This window comes from Aegilops tauschii, chromosome 2 (assembly GCF_002575655.3).
Source record: "Aegilops tauschii subsp. strangulata cultivar AL8/78 chromosome 2, Aet v6.0, whole genome shotgun sequence".
NCBI lineage: Eukaryota > Viridiplantae > Streptophyta > Magnoliopsida > Poales > Poaceae > Aegilops > Aegilops tauschii.
In genome coordinates this window covers 588,350,239-588,362,129 of record NC_053036.3, presented here as the reverse complement: position 1 = coordinate 588,362,129, position 11,891 = coordinate 588,350,239, and positions in this window count along the sequence as shown.

The following is an 11,891-nucleotide window of genomic DNA, read 5'->3' as shown; positions in this document are numbered from 1 at the left end:
TCAATTCAATGTGTGGACATGATGAATAATTTGACCGACGTATACTAGTACTGCTACTGTACTACTTACTAGTCATATTTGGTGTCACAATTTATACATAGGTTTAACTAACAAGTACGCACTTGAAGCCTAACTGATATATATATATATGGCTTCTGCATAGCATCTCCATCATCATTATTAGTACATCCTACGCAGGTGAGTTAGGATGCACTTGATCCCAGGAAGGTATCTATCCTTCAAACCAGAGGAGTGCTTCAAACTAACAACAGTACATAATATCCAACAAAAGAGGGTCATGCTACAACAGTAGAATACATGGCTCAGTCTAGATATCAGCACGAATCAAGTTGTGCATATTTGCTGTTGGCATGAACCACATCGCCGCATGTCGGGTTTGCAAAAGCCATCCATCGCATGCAAGCTTGATGCCTTTTACACACTGAAGATTATCTGGCAACAAGCTGTGTCGACGAATCTCTGGATATGGTGATTCATGAAACCCATGGTATGATGTGTAAACACAGTCCCCCCTCGCGAATGGAAGTTGCATAGCACGGTAATCATTGCCGGTGATATGAGTGATGATTGGTTGGATGATCAGATAATTGAGCCCGAGGAACAAGGAGTGGTTGCCGAGGCTGTAAACCCGCCTCCAGTTGAATACGCCTGGCCCAACGGAGCTGGGATCTTTCTCGAACACGAAGCAGCCATAGCCATCAATGTCACGAATGCCCCACGCATTGTACTGCATGTGGTTTGATGTAATGGTTTGGTCAATTTGGTACGTGTGAATGAGCATCAAATGACCGCCGTCAGCTGAACGAGCGATAAACCACCACCCATCGGCTATCATGATTCCAGGTCCTGGAATCATGAAGGCCAGCGCATTTGCGTCTGGTGCAACAATTCAAATTGGAGACCAAAAGGACAAAAATAAACAATCATGTTCAGAGTATGTGTGGAATCTAGCAATATGTCATGGTTCAAACATCATGTAACAATGAGGGGAAAACAGCTATGACAGCGCCTACTCATATTCTACCATAGCACTTACTACTACTGTTCTCATATCAACTCTAAGCAATAACATGCGTTGTTATAAAATCTTGTAAATGAGAGTAACATATAGCAATCATGATGTTATGCTCATAATATGTATTCTAACAATCATTAGATGCCAATTGTTCTCATATCAACTCTAACAATAACATGTGTGGTCATAAAAATCTAGTAAATGAGAGGAACATATAGCAATGATGTGGTTATAGACATGTTATGTATTCTAAATTTGTAACAAATGAACAGGCAGTCGTATTCATAAGGTAAAGATGAGATGAGATAGAACAATTACACGACGATAGATTCCACCAGTATAGGCAGCCAATTTGTGCGTCGACCGCGTAAACGATGCCATCGTGCACTATAGCATCAGACAGAAATGTTGCCTCAACAGGATTGATGATGAGCCATAACCATGTATGGCGACCGGATTCCAGATAGACTAATCCCATGTTGAACAAGGCAATGAGCTTGTAATCCATGTAGTCTTCTGATGGTGTGGGCACTTCGCAGATTACAACTTTCTGCAAACAGAGGTCGAGCCAAAAGCTTGACGCGTCTCGTCCGTAGTAGGCAGGAGTGTCCGGCGGGCCGCGAGGCTCGATGGCGGCGGTATCCAACGATGGAAGGGTGATCTCTCGCTGGGTGTAGATATCCACGAGACGCCACGGACTACCGGAGTGGTGGATGAGGACGATCTAGTTGGCCTTCATGCCCACCCAGTAGTGGCCGCGCATGAAGGACAGGTGGACGGGTAGTGGTAGCATGTCGAGGGGCACCACGGCAACCTCCGTAGGATCGTCAAGTCGGTGTATGGGCCACCTGCGAGGATGGGGCATCAGCAAGCAGGGTGTCTTGAAAAGAGGCGGCCGGTTGCAGACGAGTAGACGGTACAAAGACACCGAGCATGCGGCCAGACGGACGGTGCTGAGTAGGTCCATACGACTACAGATATGCTCCAAGAGAACATCGGGGAGGGAATTCCAATCGTGGCTCTGCGTGTCAGTCGGTTCTGCCATTGGGGTTTTCGGTGCCTGCGAGCCAGCGGGGAAGTGGATTCGGGCGGGCGAGCGAAGAAGCTTCTCCTCATGTGGCCGAGCAGTGAGCGGGGGGATATGGTATGCGCGAGCTACCAAGGAAGATGGCGCGGGCGGGCGAGCAGTGAGCGGGGGTAAATGGTGTGCGGCCGACGATGGGGAAGAGAGGAGGAAGAAGAAGAGAGGAGGAAGAAGAGTGGAAGACGGGGAAGAAAGTACATTAAATCTCAATTCTACTAGTACTACTACCAGGATATACCGTCCTTCGGAGTGTAAATAGTTACACCAATGACATGTGGGTCTACCACAAGAGGGCCCATATGTCAGTTAATGGAGGACAGAGGTGCGTAGGCGTATTTGCGGAAGCGTGCTCTACTGGCAAACATGATGGCAGTACTGGGTAAGGCTGATTTAGTAACACCAACACGCTGGTTCAGCTTACTAATTACGTGTCCCATCTGCTACAGCGTGCATTGTCACTTCACTGCGAAGACTAGTTGAATAGTTCTCTCTGACCGAGATGGGGAATAATGGATCGCGAGGACTTCCTTGCTACAGTATCCCTATGCCTCTACGCTCACTTCACTCATTTTGCTCCGTACCTAGTCACTTGTTGAAATCTGTAGAAAGACAAATACTCCGTATTTGGGAACAGAGGGAGGCTTTTACTCCGTATTTGGGAACAGAGGGAGTATCACCATATGGAGGGAACAGAGGAAGCTTGAAATATGAACATGTCAATGGGAGGGAGTAAGCCCCATGCATGCATGCATATGCATGCATGCAACATGCAACACTCACACGTACACATGGACGCACGCAACACTCACGCACCCATGCGGCACACAGCGCACGACGCAACACACACGCTCACGCTCAAGTGCTCAACCTACTCCCTACGTCCGTGAAAGACTGTACATTTAGAGATTTACACATTGACCAGGGCATAATTAACGCCCAAAAGTAGCAGACTTATGTGTGCATGCGACCATTGAGAGAAGAATATTAAATGAATGCCGTTGCATGCTGTAATTAAGGATAGACATATAGCCTATACCTATAGCACAAGTTGGTGCATTAGTCAATCAATATCGATTTAGATTAAAGGCTAAATGCATTGGAAGTGTAGATGTACATCATGTACTACACTCTTTGTTTTATAGCCGATGTACACTCTTTGTTGGAAGACTGAGGGAGTACACGTGCATGCACTCACACACACAGCCAGGGCGGTTCGCGCGCAAGGGTTGGAATCGTGTCGCGCCTGCGTAAAGTTTTGTTTAATTGATTTCTTTGCTCTGCCAACTGACAGGTGGGACCCAAAAACCAGGTGACAATTTAACCAGTCAACAAAGTGCCACGTCGACTATGTGGCCGCTCAGTAGGGTGCAATACGGTGCTCTACGATGATCTAGTGATCGTATAATCACCGCAAAACTATATATAGTGACCGTAAATAGCGTATTGTTACATACGTTGACCGCCAGTGTATTTTTCTTGTTTCAAATTAAGCCATATTAATCGGAAAGTATAAGAGACCACTGATGATGTAAACCTAGTATAAGGGAAGGGGTAATGGTGTGACATGTGTGGTAGCGGGATAGCACGGGTGCGGGCGAGGGGAGCAGTCTATTTGGAAGAGACATCGAGTGTGTGTGTGGGAGAGGGGTGTGAGAGCGAGAGAAAGAGAGAGCTAGCGATGGAGAGAGAGAGAGAGGAAGAGAGGGGGCAAGAGGGGTCGTTTGTGTCCATAAATGGCGTATAGATAGGGAGACAATGTTGATGTTGTCCGAAATTGGCCTATGAACGGAGACGCAAGGGAAGCGAGTCATCGTGTGTGTGATAGGGACTTCATGAGAGATCTAGAATAGATGGTGTAGAGAACAATGTGCGAAATCGAGAACGATTATACATTAGGGAGCTATGCAAAGAGTCACGACATATATTTATACAGGGAAGGAGCTGGGGCGGGTCCGCATGTGGGAGAGATAGAAAGAGGAGAGTGGTGCACAAGGAGACAAAGTGTGCTTGTTTGCAGTGGGGGTGGTGTGTGAGGTCAGTGCGCGAGAACCACATAACTAGGGATATAGACGTTTGGGGGCGACGTTTTGTGTGTATGGGAAATATACACTCTACATAGTGCGTGTGCTTGGGTAAGAGAGATAGCGGGAGACCTAGAGAGTGAGGGAAGAGATGTGTGCATGCCCGAGAGACAAAGTGATAGAGACCTATGTTGGGGTCCGTACTTTACAAGAGAGAGGGGTGTTAATGTGCTCGTGTGTTGCTGTTTGGGGGAGAGAACGACTTCTCTATGTGTGTGTGTGTGTGGTGGGGGGGGGGTTGACTTCAGATAAAGAGTGAGGTGTCTATATTTGAGGGACTTTAGCGTAATTGAGATATTGTGCACTCATGGTTGATCAATTTGTTTCACAGTTTGTACTATGAGATAACGATACTTTTGAACATGCATGATATACCTTGATGTACCAGAATTACAAACCTAAGATTGGAATTTTGGAATTCGACTCCATCATTAGCTTTTGTAATTCATTTAAACAGAGGTACATTTTTTAAGCCGGGATTTCGTGATTTCAAATTCATATATCAAACCTAGAGATATACACATACAGGCATGTTCAAACTTTATAATCATCGACTTTATTCATACACATACACATTTTTGCTTTTGTCATCATATTTAGGATAAACACATTTGGAATTTCATTTGAATTGGACCGTATGATGGTATTTGCTTGTAGTAGCTCAATGATCCATATTTGAATTGAATGGACAATCTAAGTTTCGAGTTGGAGACATTGATTTTCAAAACTTGCACATTTTTTTTTGCGTGCAAAACAAACAAATTGTCGGCCATGATATCATAGTCGGCCGTACGAGAGCAGAATACTTATAATTTTAGGTGCCAAAAGCTTTCAAACTTCCCGCTCACATCGAAATATCACGCGCCCGAAAGTTTAGCCCTGCGATATTCCTGTTTTACCCCTGCCACATGAACGAAAAAGGGCTGCTTTGGTAACTCCATTTGTTTTCCCCTCTTTGCCCCCAACATTCTTCCCCAGAGCCCCTCCCCTTCCCCTCCCCGACCCCACCAACCACGGCAAGCCGCCGAATCTAGTCCTCCGCCGCAGCGGTGGACCTCACACCCCGCCGGATCTACCTTCCGCACCTTGGAACCCCCAACTGCCAACTCACCACTTCACCGGAGCCGCTTCAGCGACTGGCTTGTCCACCGCTCCAGATCTCCTTGACCACCATCATGGTCCACCGCACCGGATCTGCTTAACCGGCGCCCTCGTCCACCACTGCGTAGGCCCTTCACTGACTCCCTCGTCCGCCCCTTCGCTGGCCCTTCATACAAGCCCTCGTCCGCCGCAACAGATCCGCCTCACCGAAAGCACTGTACAAGGCGCCCGCCGAAGCCTTCGTCCACTGCACCGGACCCGCTCCACGGACGCCATATTCAACTCCACCGGCCCTGCTTTACCGATGCCACAGCCTCATCAGGTTATTTCGATTTGTAATCCTTCGGTTTTTCTCTTTATCGTGCAACTGTTCACTTACCACAGATGAGCTTTCTTGTATCTCGACAGGCGCCGCAACCGTAGCACCGGAGCCACTTCAGCGATGGTGACAGTCGGCCCAAACTCAACCGCAACACGAGCACCATCGATGATCCTTAACTATCAAGTATGACAACGATACCCATACGCCGCCGAGAATCAGGTACTATTATCCAACGGCCGGCGCCTACGTTCACTTTCCTAGCATAAGCACCGCACCTTTGAATTTCTTCAAGGCATCATTCAGTTTTTCATGAGACGCGTTATTCTGCTTGCACCTGTAGGGCCATACTTCTGGCAGTGAACATGTTACATGTGCTAAGTTACATACCAGTGCACATATAGTTAATATGCTTTAGTTTTGTTCTGATGCCACCTGTTGGTTCCATCAGACTGCTTAATGTTCTCTATGCTTAATTACACATCAGCAAACTAGCATATGGTTCCGCTGCTTTTTGTTCGTTTTACCCTACATTTTCTGATGCTAGCTATTACATCACTGCTCCGAGCCTCTGTTCATTACTTGTTTGTTTGTTCTTGATCTTCCCAAGTTGCATGACTAATTTGATGCTTCTATTAATTATGGAGCTGCCAACCCCATCAAGCAAAATATTTGTTCTTTTGGGGCTGGCACCTCGAACAGGCATAAAAATAGAGGGAAGCGGATATATTGTCGTGTATGCACACACCCTTCTTTCATTAGTTTAGATGAACCATTGATGATCAATTCGGACCAGTGCATGCGATTAAAATTAATTTTACCTAAATAGAGGGTGCAGAATAAACTACAACAACTAGATTTGCAACCACGGGATGCTAACGATATCTTCAAAGAACATTGCAATAGCAGCGAGGCTTCACAGCAACATATGGTAGGCCAGTGTGTTTTAGTACATGTGAATGTGATGCGAGTGGGCTGCTTTCTTGGCTTGTGCCCTCAACGTGTAATCCTACCGAATTACAAATAGTTCAGTTGTCTGCTTTGCTGTATTGCTTGATTCGAATGCTTGTTTGTTGTTACGCTATACCTGAGTTGGCCAATATGTCAGCAGTGCCTGCTATACTATTGTAAAGAAATGCATGCCTATTTCATTTGAGTCCTTAACTTTTCCTCTCAACTTCATCACAAGACTGTCTTCATAGTTTATATGAGGCCACACTGTTAAGTGCTTTCTCAGATTATTTCAACTGCTTACATGCCTTGGCAACTTAAATATAGCGGTGGTACACTCCCTTTCAACTAGGGATGTCAACTGGGTCCCGTTTAATCCCGATTAAAGTCCACTAGTGGTATGATAGTTCAAAAGAGTTTTTGTTTTCTGAGGAAAATGAACTAGGGAGGTAGCAAAAACTAACTAGATGGGACCGGCGGATGTCGTTTATTTGCCACTTACATCCCTAGTTTCATCGTACCATTTTAATTTCTTTTCGGCTGATGCTGCTTCGAACCATTTAAATATAGTTTGCCATGCTCGGCAATAATTCGTCCGTCGTTTACCATGTAAGCTTACTGCCTGGATCATACAATAACTATCTCTTACTTATGTCCAGCAGAAACCTTTCAAGATGCCGTTCACACTAGGACACAATGTACAACCCCAGAATCTATTTGTGGAAGCAGTGCGCCATCCATGTTACCAGATGGTAGCAGTTCAGAGGCAACACCACCGGAGAGCAGTCTGAGCACAGATATTATAGTGCTTGAGGCTCTACTAGAGGCAGAAAGAGATGGTGTGTCTGCCATGAATGAGGTAATCTTTATCTTGAGGCTGGAAATTACGGAATTAGCGGCACGCATTATGCAAGCAACCCAAGAATTGGAGGAAGTAAGAATGTTGCATTTGAAGACGGAGGAGGTCCTGCTGGTTCTGCTATCTGAAGCCCAAGGTAATCCCGATTCTTCTTTAGATACCAGTTGAAATTGTCATTAGATTATTGTACTTGCATGTTGTGTCATGTCTCTGAATGGATTATGTTGCAAGACCCCCTATGTTTTCCATGTGTTGTAATGATCCGAATTTTTTAGGCGAGGTAATCCTCAGTACTTGTATGATTGACATAAGGTGAACTATTTTTCGTGTGAGCATAGTGTATTGGATGAAATAACTGTTTGACTCAGAGTGTATCCAACCTACTGAATTCGAAGATCACGGCATTTCTAAATCATAATCATATATAAAGGTGGAATAAATCTTTGTTGTGGTTTTGAAGAAATAAATAACAAAACATATAATTATCTATGGATATTCATGATCGAATAAAAATTGGATTTGAATTTAGTTTGCCAGGACCCAGGGCAAACGTGAATGCTAATTCTCCCAAGTTTTGAACGAAGCGGCTAAACACCCACTATAATTTGTGGGCTGCCCGAAGCAAGTGTTCGCGAGATGGAAATTACTGTCTATCCCTCACACTTCACATCCTTATCGACCGGATTTACACTGCTGTCGATAGGGGTAGACTAGTAACTTCAATCAGACGTGACACGACGGCCTCTGAGCCCATTCAGACACGGTGGGCGCCAAACGTGGGCGGCAAAACACATTTGATTCAAGCTCGTCCGAAAGACATGTTTCTCTTCCTCCATTTCCCCATTCATACACGGTGGGCGGCAAAACAAACTCTCGTTGTCCGAAATCGATGTAGGCTAATATTTTAAATAGGGGCAGATGTGTAACTTCCATCAGACGTGACACAACCGCCCTACCTGTCAGCCCCGTTCATACACCGTGGGCGCCAACCGTGGGCGGCAAAACACCCTCTCCTCGCCCGAAATAGTTACCGGCAAATATTTGGGAGATGCGAGATTACCGTCCTATCCCCAACCGACGTGATGTCCGAAATTTTAAACGGGGGATAAGTTCGTAACTTTCCCCCATTTCAGAGAAGCGCGTCCCAAAGTTTGAGATCCCCCCCTTCCGCTCCATTTCCCCACTCATACACCGTCGGCGGCACGACAACCTCCGCACTGCGGCCAGCCTCCTCCGTCCGCCACCCCATCCTCCACCTTGCCGGAGCCGCTACCCCTACCCTGTCGTCCACTGCAACAGATGGACGTCTCTCATACACGGCGCTGGACCAGGATCCTTTCATCGCCTCCTCTCGCTTCATCGGCGCCGTCGTCCACCTTGTCGTTGCCGCTCCTACGACCGCCTCGTCCACGGCAACATGATATATCCCCCGACCCGGCCGTCTGTCGTCTAAAGTCTTCTTCCCCGCCGCCGACAGCCATCGCACGCGCAGCACCCTCAACGTATCAGCATAGGCCTACACGGCGTCGCAAGAGAGATGGTACTCTTCCATATGTGCTTAAGTTATTGATCTCACCCGAAAAATAGATCGTAATTTGTTTACTGTACTTTTCTTGTCCGTACCAAATCGTAGTGGCTAGTTGAAAGCAAACATTGGTTGTGAAGTAGCTTTGTCCGGTTTGCACCTTCAGATCCGCCATGGCACGAGCACTATACTCGTAAAGCTTATGGTTTCCCCCCTTTATATTCACTATCATCATCGTAGGTGTTTCGTGTCGTGCTAGCACTGCTCCTCAAGACCTCAACCCAAAGCTTACGTGCTGAAATACGAATCTGATATGATGCTCATATCACTAAAACAGAGAACGTTTAATTGGCCACCTAATGTTCCTATATTCGTTTCGAAAAGCATGTGCGCCACCCACTGGGCCAGCTAGTTCCACTTTCCTGATTTTTCTCTTGATGCTTAGGGCTTTCCCCTTTTATCTACTCTACTATGATCTGCGTAGGTGCTTTCTGTCATACTAGCATTACTCCACCCTTCAAGCTAAACAACACAACACTTAGAATTCGAAAGCTTAGTTGTTCAAATATGATTGTGATATGATACTGATATTAGTTAACCGACACATTTAATTGGTTAGCTAAAGGTCCCACTTGAGTTTCCAAATGCATGTCGCGACATATAGAGAGACAGCATAATTGCATTTCTTTGTCACTTGTTGACCGTACTTTCTTGTCCATACCAAATCTTAGTTGTTATTTCAAAGCAAACATCGTTTGCTAACTACCCTTTGCGCGGTTTGCTGCTTTAGATCTGCCATCCCACTGCCACGGTCAACACTGTGCTCATCATGCTTATGTTTTCCCCATTTTATGATGACCACAATCAGCCTACATGGTTCGTGTCGTAATAGCATTGCTCCACCCATCGAGCTAAACAAGCTTAGTTGTACAAATTCATATCTGATATTATTGCTGATATTAGTAAAACTGACAGATGTTTAATTGGTTAGCTAAATGTTCCTACTTTAGTTTTGAAATGCATGTGAGCCACATATGGAGAGACCGGAAAGAATAGTATTTCTCTGTGCGCTCTGGTTCATCATGGGTGGCCAACCGACATTGTATTGAAAGACATGTAATATCTTCAATCTGCTTGCTCTCCTACTCTTCTTTAAGGTGATACTCTTCTCTTGCGGTCGACTGGTCAGGTCGAGTTGTTCTCCCTTAGTATATTTTGAATCTGTCAGGTCAGGTCGACTTGTTCTTCTTTACTATATGTTGAAGCTGTCATCTGCGAAGTGTCATCACTTCTGGAGCTCTCATATTTTGAGTAGTAGGCCACATTATATTAATGCACACAACAAATTACAGCATGCATGGCATCTTTTAAAAGAATTGCAGAGATAGCACAAAGGGGTTTACACGGAGGCAGTATTGGATTAGAATCACTTCTGCATTACAAAGAAAATCTCACTTGTTTTTATGTTTTCATGCATGTCAGATATTGAACATTATCAAAATGAATATGAGAATGGGCGCACGAGAGGAATATTGCGGAACGATCCACTGGCTAACAAACTTGGCATGGTGGAGGATGTCCTATCTTATTCACCCATCAAGGTGCTTGCTCTAACTTTGCAAAGTTGTATGGGTCGCACATATTTTGCATCTGACCTCTTGCATTACTTCTACTTTGTTACACCATCTGCTTAGTTTAAGCATCATATATGAGTATATGCCATACCTATCCATTTTCTGTACCTATTCCATGTGTCGTCACACTATGTTTTTCCAGTCAAATGTTGTTCTTTCGTAATAGATGTCCAAAAGGAAGAGGGTGAGTGCTGGTCCTCAAGGAGTACAAACTAGGTATTTGGAAAAGGTAGTGATACCAGTTAAATCAGATAGATCAGCAGCCATAGAAAACACAGGCCCAACTGTACCACACTTTACCCCTACTCCAGTGGCCAAACCCCTATTAGAACTGCTGGGAGCCCAGCGTCAGGTACTGTCTATGATATCAATTCAAAATTTGAACTCCTAAATTTCTGCTTGTGCCTTACCTTCTCTCTTGTATGAAAACTAATTTCAGATGAATCTCCTTGCTCAAAGGATCATACGATCTCAAAACAATAATGGGCTCTGCATTGCTATTGTCAGTACCTCTCTCCCTTTTGCCTTGTAACGTTGTACTTAATTAATTGCTATTTGATTATGTATCATCAGTCTGCACCTGAGCTTCATTATCCTCTATTTCTTCCAATATTATTTGATCTATATTTACTCTTTGCAAAATGTAGAATAATGGCAACGCTTATAAAGAATTTTCTTTGGGGAATTTATTGAATTATCCTTCCATCAACATGGAGAAGGGCTTTGTCCAGCCCGTGTTAACATGTAATGTAAGTTCATCCTTCTCAAGCCTTCAAACTTTGTTCTAGTATAGATTTGGATAGGCATCATTTCCTCCACTGCTGTTTGCTTTGCTGTTTACATCTGATTGGATGTTTGCAACAACTACCAGTTTCAAATTGTAGTTGTAAAAACATGTTCCTTATGTAGAACAGATCCATTTATTTGCTTATATAATTGTGAAACCTGTTACGTGTCTCCTTGTTTCTCTTTCAAAGTCGTATCTCTTACGCCAGGCATAACTTTTGGGAAGATAGTGAGCCAAACCATCTTGAGGACAGCGAGATGACCCCAAGGTCCTGTCTTGATGAAGAAAGTGAGTTGAAGCTACTCACCAGCAGGTGTGAGACAACCTCTGTGCAGTCGCTGCCTCAATCAGTTCGACTTCTTCAGTCTCAACTTAAAGCGGAAAGGCTTGCTTCAGCTCAGCTCCGACTTGAAGTCAAAGATGCAATGAAGATGTCAGAGGACTGCCGTCCGCGCCATCATGCCATAAATCTAGTGTTGATGCATCTATCATTGACACAACTGAGGTCTACTCA